General features: G+C 47.3%; 1 protein-coding gene across 13 annotated transcripts in view; it reads left to right on the forward strand.

Annotated features, from left to right (window-relative positions):
- The window catches only part of LOC121590819 (high affinity cGMP-specific 3',5'-cyclic phosphodiesterase 9A), a 122591-nt gene that overhangs the window by 29543 nt on the left and 79999 nt on the right, over nt 1-13049 (forward strand). For 7 of the 13 annotated variants that reach the window (XM_041910841.1, XM_041910840.1, XM_041910854.1 and 4 more), the window contains one exon: nt 5360-6239. The exons of 1 other annotated variant lie outside the window; for it this stretch is intronic. The gene's annotated coding sequence lies outside the window, so the exon portion shown is untranslated. Of the gene's footprint in view, nt 1-124; nt 638-3311; nt 3497-4630; nt 5281-5359; nt 6240-13049 lie in introns of those variants that run through there. 5 more of the 13 variants (XM_041910842.1, XM_041910845.1, XM_041910847.1 and 2 more) reach the window with 5 other exon arrangements.

Consider the following 13049-nt stretch of genomic DNA (forward strand, 5'->3'; position numbering starts at 1 on the left):
TCATTATCGCTTGGTGTGTGCCACCCGTCCGTGCCGTGCCGATGTAAATCCTGCCCCCCCCCTCCCCACCAACTTTATTCCCGCAGCAAATTATAGCTCTTGTCTTGTCTGCGCCAATTCTCAGGATCTCCCGCACGCCCACACGTAGCAGTGATCCCTGCGCTGTTGCGTCTTGCGGGCAGCAGCAGCAGCAGCAGCAGCTGGCAGCGGCTATATGTTAACGGTTCAATCAGCGCACAACGCTGACGGGAACATCATAATCAACAATAACATCGTCACTACTATTGTCGAGCATGTCGCTGGTCCGGGCGTTGGGTGGTCGGTGTCCGGGGCAAGGCGGCATCACCGTCGTTAAATTACCGAATCGAAGCGAAGCACGGAAAACCCGGACACCGGGTGTCCGTCTCTGGCGCTGTCGAAGTACGCTGAATCGGTTGCAGTGTGGCGACCAAACCGTCCCACCAACCGATTGAACCGAAATGTGTTCGCAAGGCTCGTGTTGGTGGCTCCCGGGAAGACGCCCAACCAGGGTAACGTTCGTTTCCCGACCCATTCCGCCCTCGACACGCGTTGATCTGCGTTCCTGCGGCAGTAAAATTACGAGCGGCGAATAAAAGCCGCACAGCTGAGTGCGCCCGTAAGTTGGTTTACTTAATCCCCACCCATCAAATAATTCTTCCACCTTCCAGCAAGTTGCGCACCGCTAGCCACTTACCGCTTCCCAAGCTGCGGCTCGCTCACTGTTCCCCCCTTGCTAACTGAATCATTCCAAGCATCCGTTCGATGGGCGAGATGAGCACGGGAAGAAATCAAGACGAGATAAATAGAGGCAAAACGCAAAGAAAGAACGGAAGGAAGGAAGGAAGCATGGCTCGCCAAACCCGGAGGATTGTCTTCGTTGTTCGTCCCCTCTCACTTTTCGTACTCTTCTGCTCTCTCTCTCTCTCTCTCTCTCTCTCTCTTGCACACACATTATCTCGCGATTGTGATGTCCATTCGTTGCCCTTGGATGGTGACTTCCCCTCTGCCCCGTCCTACCCTACCAATCCCCGGGACTGCTTGTGGATCACGGTTTGTTTGCTCTCGCTGTAATCAGTGTCGCTTGAGCAAATCCTATAATCGAATGATCTACAAATAAAATAAGTACATTTCTTCGGCTGATTTCTAGCACAGACACCACCAAACGAAGGGATAGGGAAGAGGGAGGGATAAAGCGGCGGTGGATATAGGGGATCCCTGGTACAGGGATACTTTATCTCACTGTTGCTCTCTCCTTCTATGGACCGGCAACTCCGCTACAGCCACACTCTTCGTTTCGGTTCCATTTCTTTGCTAGTGTTTTTTTTCGATTTGTGTGTTTCATACTTTGTGGTACCGTTTGCTGAAGCAGAAGCGCGAGCCCTCGCCCCAACTGCGAGAGGAAAGCTAAGTGAACGAGCAGGACATCAGATTCGCAAGGATATCATCATTAGTTCGATCCCGACGCGAACGCTGTGTGTGTACTCCTCCGTCCGGGTTCCGATGGGCTTACCCATTTCTTGGCAATATGATTTATTTATCTTTTATTTTTGTGCCGCCAGCTGACCCCCCTCCCTCCCTCCTCTTACTTCCAGTGCCAGTTGCAAGGTGTCTCTCTATCTTTTTCGCGATATTGATAGCTTACCAAAGTAATGCCGGCAGCGGGAACTTGCTGGAGGGGAGTTCTTGGGTGCTGCGAGTTTCTGGTGGAGGCATCAGACTGCTAGCGCCCATAAAGAACGTGAAATGAATACGCGATCTACCTTTTTTCCCCTGTACGTAGAGATGGAGGGATTTTAGAAAAATAACTTCTTGCCCTCCCCCGCTGCTCGTGTCCTATTTTTGGACCAGCTGGAAGATTTCTTGGTTTCTGTTTTTCGGTGTACTTTCTATTTCCACTGTCTCCGTTTCTTTCACTCTGCTTCAATGTTCCACGAATCAAAGCAGCAGCTCGCCTAATCGAAACAGACACACAGCCAGGATTTGTGCAGACTTGCCGAAGTAACAAAAGGGTTGCCTGCCGCCTGAGACTGCTTGACTTGGGGGCGGAAACTCGGGTCGCTAAAAGGGCGATGGATCATCAAACGTTACATTGTCCGCTGCGCTAGAGGGTATTTTTAGCAGATAGCAAATTAGTGCAAATTTTGGAAGCACTTTGCAGGCAGGCAAAATTAAATTAAAGCACCTCTTGTTGTGTCGGTCGACCGACCGACCCGTCGCTCGATTGCTCGCGGGATAATAGCGTCATACATGGTTTTTGTAATTGCATTACACCTTCTAGCGAGGGGTTCTTGTTTTTTTTTCTTCTCATCAAAATTTGTGTTAGTGATGAAAGGGTTTTGTGTGAAATTGGGAGTGTTATTAAGCGAGATATTGTTGAATGAAAAAGAAAAGAAAATGAAACGAAATAATCTTACACATTGTTTTGGATCGAAAGCTCAAAACATAAACGCCTAAAGTCATGCAATTTGCAGCACAAAAGTGCCTGCTTGCTGGGCCGGTGACGTACAGCATTCCGGTCGCTTGTAGTATCAGACTATAAAAATGCTACTCACATGAGGCTTTGTTCAGCTTGAACGTCTTACGGTGCAACAAGTGTTTACTTTATTGTTTGTCTCAGCTGATAATACTCCAGCAAACGAACAACGTCTTTGCCTCTATTCGTATAACATTGTTGTTGAATAGAATTACAGAATCCTTCAATGCCTGATGGGTTTATTAGAATATTTTGCGAATGCAACAGCGCTCCTAAACAGACTCTCCTGGTGTCCGTGCGCGGTTTTTCTTTTGTTCATGTGTCGACTCGATGCTGTCCGTTCGATGACACAATGCGAAAAACATCGTACATCGCTCGCACGAATTGAATTACGCGTGTGGTGGTTGCCATTCCGTGTAACGGTGCCATCGATGGTGCAGGATGTGGAGTGCCTTGCAGCGCTGCAAAATGACCCGCACGCCCAGATATACCTCCCCCCGCCCCACCCTCTTGGTCCTTTCATCGCTAGTCTAGAATCAATTCTACCTGTACCTGTACGTTAGGAAGTGGGCCGGGTGAGTTTCGATACAGGTGAGGTGCTTATTTGCACCTTCCCACCACCGCCACTACCACCACGGTGAAAGGATGGAGAAGATGCCTTGGATAGGACAGAGTGCGCATGTACATCGCACAAGGGGTCTCGCTCGATCGATCGGTTTCCCTTCGTGAGCGCGACGCCGCCATCGGGCTGCCCGAAGCGCTGGCTGCCGAAGCTGGTGCAGGCCTTCGCCACTCGAAAAACGGGAACACCCGCGTCGGCTTTTGCTGTGACGCGACAGTGTCGGAAGCGCAACCTGCAACGCTGTACTCTCCGTCGTCGGAGTTCCTTCCAGTCGCTGCCGAACAACGCTGGCTAACGTTACAGCAGCTGAGAAACGTAACACGAAACAAAAAACGCGCCTGGTGTGCCGCGCGGGGTGGTCTGTTTTTTTTTTGCTTCTGGTGCGAGCCTTGCTTGTATATGTGTATGTGTGTGCGTGTGTGTGTGTGTGTGTGTGCTTAGAAAGATGAAAAGGGAGAGGGAGGAGCGGTCGTGATAGTGCTGTTCTGCACGAAGACTTGCTAGAAACACGGGAATCAGCTCAGCTTGTGTAGATACACACTTTGCCAGTGTGGCGACCTTGGGTTCTTTAGGCATCAAATTGGTATTGGTGTAAGTGTGTGTGTGTGTGTCTGTGTGGCATACATGTGTGACACGGTCTGACGGTTTTGTGTGCTACCACCTCGCTTGTGTTAACGGATTTCCGGAAGTGGTATCAACCGGAAGTGTTCTGCATTTCTCCCTCCATTCCCGCGTTCCCGCTACCGTGCTCCGTGGTCAACTTCCAGACATGGTTGTTCTTGCTTTTTTTTGTGTAGGCTCCCGCTTTGCTTTATGACGGGATATTTTACCACCCTTCATCCAGAACTTTCCCTTTTTTGTTTTAGTCTACTGCTGCTAAATGAGACAGTCGTGTGCTGTGTCGTCCTGTAAGGAGCTTTTCAAGGTTTAGAAATTACTATAAAAAAACCACATGCTTACTTCATCTCAAAATATAAGTCTGAAGTAGCATAGAATGCTTCTTTGTTCTTTGGATGAAAAATCAAGCTCTAATACTTACAAATGTACACATTCCGTTTTGTTCCACGGTTTTTTGCTGTTCAGTTTGTCGTTTATCATCTCACTGTATCATTCGTCAGCTTGTGCTGTGCACAAATACAACTATACATTGAGGTCAAAAACGTTAGCCGCTGTGTTGTCTTTACGTCGAACGTAGAGAGGGTGAAACACAAGCCCCAAAGCTTGTGCCCGCCAAGCCGCTTCTTGATGATGTGGTAGCACGGTCTCCGAAACGCACACGGTTAGCGAAGAAGCCATGATTGATCTGATTATTTGGCTTAAGTGGACAACAAATAAATTGTGTACCACTGCGGACCCTTCACACACACACACACACACACACACACACACACACACACACACACACACACACACACACACACACACACACACACAAGCCACAGTCCAACCGGAAAGAATCAACCATTTCAACAGCACACAACAGGACAGCCACACATGGAGTCACACATTAAGGGGGTAGAAGCGGCAAACAAACCAAAAAAAAAAGCTACTCAGTCTAGTCAGTCACCACCGTCAGCAGTGCCACTTGAAATGGCGATGGCACCGAAGTTAGCCAGCGACAGTCTTCAAGCGGCTGTAATCGGATAACATTTGTCCGGTACTTGTCAATGTCTTGAAAGTTGGTTTGCGGCATGCGGTGGCCGAGTGCAGTGGCAGTCTCAAAGAAAGCTGCCGATGCTCATGCTGGTCGCTGTTCGAACTGCTCATGCAAAGATTCTTCATTTGATTCCTGTTTTAATGGCTTAAGCGGGCGCGCGCGCACGCGTGCTTGCGTGCTGGCGTCCCCTGAACAGACATAATGGCCGCATAATGGCGCATCTTCACTAATTTCGGACCTCAGTGGTGCTGTAAGCAGAAGCCGCTTTTAAAAGGCACATCTTTTCGTTGCTGTGGTTTCGTTGATTAGAATCAATTGGGAAAATTGTCATATTTGGTTGCCTTTTCATCGTCGGATAGGTTCAACAGATGACGTCGGTAGCAGCGATGTGGCAATCGGGTGGGTTTTGGGGTACTCTAGCCAGTATGGTTTTCTTGTGTGCTATGGTTTTACTCTGTTGTGTTTGCGATCACAGACCGTGGCCGATTGACCATGGCCGATTGCCGGGTAAGAGTGTTGTTATTGATGTGAATCATGCTTAATGTTTAATGTGTGTTTTTGTGTGTCTTTTCATACCACTTCATAGCTTAATGACAGTTCATGTTAAAGTGTGTGCTACAAACAATTCTGTTATATGAAAACAAGTGAAGAAAAAAGGAAAAGAATCCCAAAAATGTAAAACAAACGTGTCGTGTAAGAAGGCGTAAATCTAAATGGTTTAATGTTTGATGAAACAATTGGAAGTAATGGAAAACTATAGTACATAAAATATTGTGTGTTTGTGTGTGTGTGTGTGTGTGTGAGTGTTAAACCAGCGCAACGAGCAGCAAAGAAGCGCTGTAATCAGAGTGTGACATAGTTTGTGACAAAACAAACCGAAAAAGAATAGAAGAAAAGCAGGATTAAGTGATATTTCTACCCACTGCGCACGTATTCGGGTAGCTCATGTGTAGCACGCGAGAAAAGGTATGGAATGTATGGAAAAGTAATACGCCCAACAAGTTGCAGCTAGTTGCGATAAAAGCAGCTGCGGTGTGTAGTCGTCGCAAGAATAATCCCCTCAGAACTTCGCTTCACGTGTGGCGGACCTCGGTATTAGCGGACCTTTTTAACGCTCTGTCCTTCAAGTGGTGGCGTACGGTGATGGTCCGTGCTTAAACCGTAAAAGAGACGTGTTTTGGCGTCTCATTGGAGCTGTAATTCCAGCTACTGCATATCACCCTGTGTCGGCTACGATAAAGAAAATAGAAGTAAGTCTTACATGCAGTTTGTTTGGATTGCTGCATCCCGTGTGTCTTGGTAGTTTGTGCAGTGCAGTGTTGTGCTTTTGGTGAACGAAAAAGGACGGAGACGGAGTGCTGGTGAACAGCATCGGTGCACAGATAAGGCCTATCGAGAGAGAAACCAATTCTTGCAAGTTCCTGTGCCAGGACGTCGTCACAAAACGGACTCCGCGAAACTATACGGTGAGCGCTTACAAAACCATTCTATTGGAACACCATTCATGACGCGTACTGGTACCGCGTAGTGCTGAGAGTATGGGACATCGTTGTACAAGGCATGCCGTTGTCAGACGCGTTTGCGACTGTGGGAGAAATGGTACCCAATTGTTTCGCGCCCCCCCCCCGTTCCGGGAAAGATCGATTTCTTGACGGAGGTTAGCAGGTTGAGGTTTTTCCTTTTTATTCAGTGTAAGGTAACATCGTTGGGGAGCCAAAGCTATCAGCGTGAAAGTTTTGTGCCTGCTTCTTGCTATACGTTCCTGTTGCACTCCTTTCCCTCCAAACATCCCAACCCTTGGGTCGCTGAAAAGTCTTTGACTTTGTGCCGCAGCTCGGCAGAGCCGAAAACTTTGACACGCTTCACTGCTTGCTCTCACTCTGTCAAGTGTGGCTCCCTGTTAGCCAGTTTTCAATCAGTCAACTTCATCCACGGCAGGCCGCCGCCTACGACCCGCGTACGACAGCCGCCAAAGACTCTATTATTCATTGCACCTTGGCCGTGATGGTGGTGGTGGTGATGGTACCGCTGGTACCACCCGGGCGAACCAATCGACGGAGCTTATCAGACATTTTATAACTCCCCGTGCCACTCGGAGCATGTGTGTCTGTGTGTGTGTGTCTGTGTGCTCTTTTTAACCGTACCTGTTGCCCTTCGGTACGGTTGCGCAGTACTTGAAAGTATGCGCTATAAGCACCAACGGGAAGCAGCTTACACTTACCGTCCGTGCGGTTGCAATTCGGACCTGGGTTGTTTACTACCGGAGTTTTTTTTTCCACCAGAACCAGCCAACATTACCATGTTTGGCTTGCTTTTTTCTCTTCCTGATGACTGTTTTCTTAATGGTTTTGCAGCTCAATTCTACCGAGGGTTTTTTGCTCTCTCTCTCCATTTCTATCGATGTCTTGTTGGTGCAAGCATAGCGTGCAGGGGGAAAAAGCGGGTAATGGGTCCCTTAGGCTTCTTTTTAAAACATTAAACCCAAGCGCGCACGGTTGGGACACCTTCCGATGGGTTATATCCGTTTGGGCGAATAATGTGGTGCATTCTTGTAATTTTTTCTTTCAGTCTGGCCCGTTTTGCTGGATAGTAGGGAGGGTGTTGATCGTATTTTACTATATTATGTAACGTTAAATCTCTTTCTTGTTATAGGAATATTAAATTTCCTCACCGTTAAGCTTTCTTTGGATAAAACAGAATGTTGAGTTGATCTGGTGTGGAATTGGATGGCGTGTTAGCACACAAAGAAAGGTATTGATAAAATATTCGATTTTCCTGTTTTCATCCAACACACCTGGAAAGCCAAAATGTGTCATTGATGTATCTTAAATCGATGACCGCGATTATCCAAAAATGCATCGAAAGGGAAGTAGAGCAACTGATTGGGCATTTGGCCAACATTTTTCATGGCTGTGCTGTGGTCGTTGTCAATTTCAGTCGTTGGAATTTTGGTTTTATTTTTGCTGGAGTGATTCGATTGGTAGCTTCTCTCCCTCCTTCTTTCTCTCTCTCGCTCTCGAACCGTAAATAGTTCAAAACTCTTAGTAAGAGGGCACACGTCGGTCAAACACAGCGCCAAGGCTATCGGGCTGGAATGTATGTTCAGATGTCTTCATCATAATCCATTAGTGAAATCTTCGGCAGGTGAAAACCATTCCATTGGCGGTAGTATGTTTCTGTAGTATTTTTGGTTCCTTCCATCTGCCACAAACCAGCATCCTGTTTGGGTGAAGGTGTAGTGTACCTTTGGACCCGCCGAGATCTCGAGATGGGCTAGTGTTACCTTCCAACGAATCGATTTGATCGCATTCTTGTGGCCCTGTGATGGAGGGGGGAAAAAACGAGGTAATGTAAATATCGGAACCCGGAGCCGTGGATAACCGCTGGCTTATGAAAGAGGAGAATGGTTTCACTAATAATATTTTCCAGTATGTTTCGGTGGCGATGCGAAGAAAAACGAAAACATCCCCCACCCCCCCGGCCTACCGCAAACCACCGAAGTGGCTCGTGACATTGGCACACCGTGCGCGGGAGCGTTTTCTCCCCCGAAGTATCGCCGGTCCGGTTCCGTTAGCATTTTCTTTGCACAAACGTGGCCTCCAAGGAAAAAGGGTAGAATGACGCAAAAATAAACAAATAAACAAACAAGCAAACAAATAAACATTGCGCGGTTTTGCGCAAGCGAGAGGAGGTCACATTCGACGTAGGTTCTTTTTTTTTGTCGAACTTTCTGCTGCCACGAAGCAAAATGTTGCTTACATTTCTATGAAGTTTGACTTTCGCATGTGAATGTAGTTTTTACCTTGGCTTCTAAACGTTTTTTCCCCTTGGCTCGTCCAATTATCATGGTGGTCCAACACAGCCAGTCAAAAGTTTTCCAACACACACGTAATACGAGGGATAAAGAGAGAGAGAGAGAGAGAGAGTGAGAGAATACCGATTTTTGCCTAACATTTTGCCGATGCCAAAAAGTGAGAGGATGGACGACGATAAAATCGATTGTGGTCAATAAATTATGGCAATCTTGGTGCGGGTGTGGGGATGCTGGAATCGCCAGGCCAGGACGGGAGGTAATATTGTACCTGACCGCCCATCGAATCTGGCCAGTAATTGGCGGCAGCGTTTGAAAATAAGAAGAAGAAGCAAGATCAGATGACGACACCGCCGACGAGCATGATGATGATGACGATAATTTGCGCAAATTATGCATCATTTACCATTTTGGCTTGGAGACTGTTTTTAACAGGAAGTTTGATTGAAATGGCATGGGACGGATGGGCCGGTAGGCCGTGTCGTTGTATTGATGCTCGGATTTCCACTCGAAACGGTCGTGTTCCGAACGCACCTTTCTCGCTCAGCGGATATTGGACTGGCATTAACGTTTGATAGGTTGAAAATATTGTGCTACATGCTACATGTCGACAAGGCATACGATAGCAGGAGCTCTTTTGCTCCATCCCCGCCTGCTGACATGTGCGGAATACAGGGTTTAAATGTTATTAATTACGGCGTAATTTAATATGTGGTTTGAGGCTTCTGATTGATATGATCAGAATATCTGTTCGGAATTAACAAGTTCGGTTGTTCGGTGTGGTTGTCGTTGTTTGTTGCATTGATTGGGAGACAGAGCTTTAAGTGTGTGTGGTAAAAAGAGTTATCGTTCTTTATATTTATTCCATGCCAAAGGGGAATAATTTACCGAGAAAGATAACTGAAATACGAGATTTTGTTGTCGCCCTAGCAGCATAACAAATGGTACGTGACAAAACTGAGCAAACTGGGGCGATTGTTCGTCAACTGTTGGGGTAAACCCTGTCATACAGTGCTGAGAATAAGTATAGGACCATTTAAGTATCGAAAAAGTGCATCTTTTCTTGGAATTATATTGAATCAATTGCCCTGGGCATGGGCTTCGCGAAGTTTGTGCTGATTTGAAATGATTTATTTGCTCAGAAATAGCCATGGTTGAGGCTACATTTACTACCAATAGTGTAGTGTAATATCTTTTATTTTTCGCCCATGTCTGCCCATGTCGGCTGACGAAGCAAGAACGGATTGAAGTTCGTGGAATAAGTTTCTTCTCTCCAAAGAATTTCTCATTCGTCTGCTCAATAACAAGAACCAGTTTTGGTGCCGTGTGCTAGAGCTAGCTGCCAATGCCAATGGCTGGAACTCCACCAGGCGATCCGAGATACGCCGGGAGGACGGGCGGGAGGGATAAAAATTGTCCAAAATCTATGCTTTTTTGCCAATGTCCGCCAGACCAACCATGTTCACTCCTGCTCAACAAATCATCTTTTCACCTGGACAAAGAAAACTTTACGTGCGATGGCATAACAAGGATGGGAGGAAAATAATGACCTGACACCCGAAAAGAGCAGTGGCCGACGGTTCGTGTTCTTCGAAACATTGCCTCTCTTCGTTCGTTGTTTTCGTTACCATTCTGTCCCTTTGCAATCCCGATCGGCCCCCGCTGCTTGTTTGATGGTACGAAACTCAATCTCACACAGTTTTTCCACGCGCTTTCTTCGCCCCAACCACCAACCAACCAACCAGCCAGCATCATCCTGCCCGTAAACCGCAAGAATTGTTTCGATTGTGTCCATGTGCTGCTGAGTTGAGCGAACACGGAAAAGAGAGAGGGAAGACAACAAAAAAGAAAAACTCCTACCGAAATGGTACGAATTGGAACCGCGGTGGGACAATAGTGGTGTGCACTGGTACAGTGAAAGATGGTGGGCTGGGGAGAAAATACACAACGGTACATACAACGCCGGGCCGGGTTCGATTTGGCGGTGACTGAATCGTTCGATTCCGAAATGGTGGAGACGCCTGGTGCCCGCCGCTGCCAGCCGGGGTGAGGTGGCGTTTTTCCAATTTGCTTTACGCGAGGTGATGGCGAACAAATCGAAACGGACGTTGTACGCGTAGCAGCACTTTGCTTCGTTCACCCAAGGGTAATAGAGCTTTGGATGGAGGTGGGCAGGGTTTGCAGGGAATTCTGTTTTGCGGATCACCTTTATACTGGTCGCTGGATGAAATTTCCGAAACGATGAAAAGGAAAGTTAAGGGATGAGAATACCAAAAAAAAAAAAAAAACTCAGTACATAATGGAGGTGCGGTGAGATTGTTCGACACTAGAACGCTATGCACGGTCTACTTACTGTCGTTGCGTTACAAGCTACATTTGTTCCTTGGTAACTGTGCGTGGGAATGTGCATGAAAACGCATGAACAACAAAACAAGCTGATGATTGTTTAGACTTTTACTGATGTTGGTACATTGTAATATTCCATTTTTTACAATGTATTTGTATGCAAACGGTACTGTATTTCATTTTATATCTGTTTATAGATGTACAGTATTGCGCATTGGTAATTTTATTATTTACAGCTTTGTACTTGTCAATGATTTTAAAGTTGTCCCTATCAATGATTTAATGTTACAAACTTTAGCAGAAGACCTAACTTTGAACAATTTCAGCATACAATGTGGTTATCGCTTATGTAAGCATGCACACAAAATCCGCTACAGAACTGTTCTGCTTAGCTGCTTCCGACGAATTGTCTCCGTGATTTCACTTCCTGCCAGCCGAACCGAACCGAACCAACCGTCTGCAACGACGAAAGATTGGCCGTTAAAAAATCAATTTTCATTTCCTTCCCTCCTTGCTTGCATCCACACTCTGGCTGATCCGAGCACTCCCTCCCCCGCACCAGCGAGGGATTTGCAAGCTCTGATGTCCGAGGCGTAATAAATCATGTTCAAGGTCCAGATCCAATCTGGGGCACCGGCACATTTTCCATCTTAATGCTTGACGGGAAGTAAATGGTTCACGGCATTCCCCCCCCCCCCTATGGTCCTTTGCCATCGCGTGCGGGAAAAGGGCGCCGGGGTGAGCCCCACCTGCGCCGAGGAGGATGGAGAGAATGGGATTCATTCTTTGAGTGCGAAACCGGGCAGGTCTGATGATAATCCACCGCAAAACCCTAACCTATCCTACTCGCTGCACTGTTTCATTTTAATCACATTAAAAAATATTCTTCCACCGTTTGCCTTCGCTGCTGCTTCGGTTGATACTGTTCGTTTCGTTACTTTGTCAATTCCTCGCGAGATGGCAGCACAGGGAAGATTGTATAAAAAAAAACACAGGCACCTCACGGGGAGCTTGCCCACGCTGGGACGATATCATGGGACGCTGGAAACGGGAAATAAGTGAAATCGTAATTGATGTGACGCCCGACCGGGCAGTCAAAGGATGAACACGAATGGACATAACAAGATTAAGTGTAGCTGTGGCAGTGTGTGTGTGTGTGTGTGTGTAGGTGTGTGAGCGTGTATGTGAGTAAGTGTCCAAGTCCGAGTGATGGCTAAAAAAGGTGGACATTTTCCTAGCGGCCGTGGCTGCGAACCGAAAGGAAGCGAAAGAAAATTGAGGTCAGTTTGTTGCCTCAAACGGAAGGCAACGAGAGAGCGAGTGCCGCCACTCGACGCTTTATGCTTTTTATTTGCGCTCCTCTGTTTGTGTGACGTTTTGCCTTCCGATTGGTCGGGCGCGCTAGTCCACCGATTTAGGTCCGGGGACCGCCAGAACCCGGCCACTATCGCAATGGCAGGGAGCCCTGTGCTTCTTCTGCACACAGGAAATGCGCAAACCGGGTCCATTTAACACGGGTCCGGCACCGCCACACCATCATCATCATTCTCATCATCATTAATCACGCGCTAGTGGTGGCATTTCGGCTGGTCGTGGGTGCGGGCAGGACACAGCTGGGTGGGTTTGCTTTCCTCCCCATAAAGCCATACCCTGAGCATAGGGCGGTTATTTTCTGGCTCCGGTTGGTTTCGGTTGGCTTCGGGATGGATGTCGGTTTTTGGTTTTGCACATTTAGCCCAGCCGCTGTCATTTGCGATAGCGAGTACAATTGCCATGAATAGGCTGCTGGCCCGGATGGGTTCTGGTGGGTAGGGAGTAGAGCAGGTGTAAACGGGACTGAATGCTGTTCGCTAAAAGCCCTAGAAATTATTTGCTTTTTATTGTTGTTTAGGAAAATAGAAGTTGCATATCGAAATGAGAACTCGCGCCGGTAGGATAACGTTCAGAGTGTGCGGAAACTATTTTATGCTAGACACGTGGTAGTAGAGTTCGAAGTTGGGCATAGAAGTGGCCTGCTCATACATACTTAAATTATATAAATAGTTGATTTCGCAGGCGTAGCAATATTTAACGCAACTGCATTTGGCAGGAAAACCACTGCAGTTGTTTTCAGAACGTC

The sequence above is a fragment of the Anopheles merus genome, chromosome 2R (assembly GCF_017562075.2).
Source record: "Anopheles merus strain MAF chromosome 2R, AmerM5.1, whole genome shotgun sequence".
Classification (NCBI taxonomy): Eukaryota; Metazoa; Arthropoda; class Insecta; order Diptera; family Culicidae; genus Anopheles; species Anopheles merus.